This window comes from Propithecus coquereli, unplaced genomic scaffold, assembly GCF_000956105.1.
Source record: "Propithecus coquereli isolate 6110/MARCELLA unplaced genomic scaffold, Pcoq_1.0 Scaffold1, whole genome shotgun sequence".
Taxonomy (NCBI): domain Eukaryota; kingdom Metazoa; phylum Chordata; class Mammalia; order Primates; family Indriidae; genus Propithecus; species Propithecus coquereli.
The window spans coordinates 2,384,978-2,386,487 of NW_012133857.1; positions in this window are offsets into that span (position 1 = coordinate 2,384,978).

Below are 1,510 nucleotides of genomic sequence, written 5' to 3' on the forward strand. Positions count from 1 at the left end.
AACAGAGTGAGACTCTGTCTCAAAAAAAAAAAAACACAACACTCCAACATGAATTTTAAAATAAATAATTGTGAATATGAAAGAGTACCACAGATCAGAAATTGAAAAACTCAATAAAAATGAAAGAGCAACAAGCATATGTGACAAAAGAAGTGAACAAACTTGGGGAAGAAATTTGAACAAAAAGATAAAATAATCCCAGATATGAAGACTAAATATATACAAATGAAAATAGATATGGCTGCAAATATAGGAAAGCACATATTAATAGAAGGGAGGAATGAGAAAAGCTAAGACAGCAAAAACAATATAAAAGAAGAGCTGAAAAGGCTCAGAAAGAAAATGATAGATAAAGAAGATAGGCAAAGAAAAGACAAAGCAGATAAAACTGGAGCTCCTGAAGACAAAAGAGAGTGGAATAGAGTTAATATTGAAAACTCTACCTGAAAGAAATTTCTGAAAATGAAAGAAGACCTAAAAGTGTATCTTGAAAGGATCTATCTTGTTACTTACAATACTCACTTACAGTGATTAGCTCTGAGGCTGGGCGTGGTAGTTCCCTCCTGTAATCCTAACACTCAGGGAGGCTTGAGGCAGGAGGATCACTTGAGGTCAGGAGTTCAAGACCAGCCTGAGCAAGAGTAAGAACCCGTTTCTACTAAAAATAGCCAAAATTAGCCAGGCATGGTGGCGCATGCCTGTAGTCCCAGCTACTCTGGAGGCTGAGGAGGGAGGATCCCTTGAGCCCAGGAGTTTGAGACTGCAGTTAGCTATGATGATGCCACTACACTCTAGCTGAGGCAACACAGCAAGACTGTCTCAAAAAAAAATTTAATAGAAAAGAATGATTCACTCTAAACATATCCTAGCAATACTTTGAAGGTAAAGAAACTATGTAGGCATCTTAGCCAAAAGACCTAGTCTCTTACAAAAGAAAGATCAATTTGTTATCAGACTTCTCAACAAAGCAAGATAGCAGTGGAGCAACGTTTTCAAGAAACTCAAAGAATAAACTAAGAATTTTGTATCCAGGCAAGCTGTCCTTTAAGTATCAAGGATAAAAAAGAAGTTGTAATCATGAAAGAGCTTAGGGAATATTATACTCACAACCTCTTCCTTAGGATTCTTCTAAAAGACAAGCTTCATCCAACTAGGAGATGTTTAGGGAAACTTGAGCAAAAGGACTGGACATGAGCATTGAATACCTTTAGTTATAGATCTAAGATAAAAATAAAAATGGGGTAGAAGAATAGTATCAAATGTTAAACTCTTTGGCTGGGCTTGATGGCTGACGCCTGTAATCCCAGCATTTTGTGAGGTTGAGGTGGGAGAATCGGTTGAGGCCAGGAGTTCAAGACCAGCCTGGTCAACATAGTGAGACCCTGTCTCTACAAAATATTTTTTAAAGATTAGCCATGTGGTGGCACGTATGCCCGTAGTCCTAGGTATTCGAGAGGATTACTTGAGCCCAAAAGTTCAAGGTTACAGTGAGCTGTGGTCATACCACTGC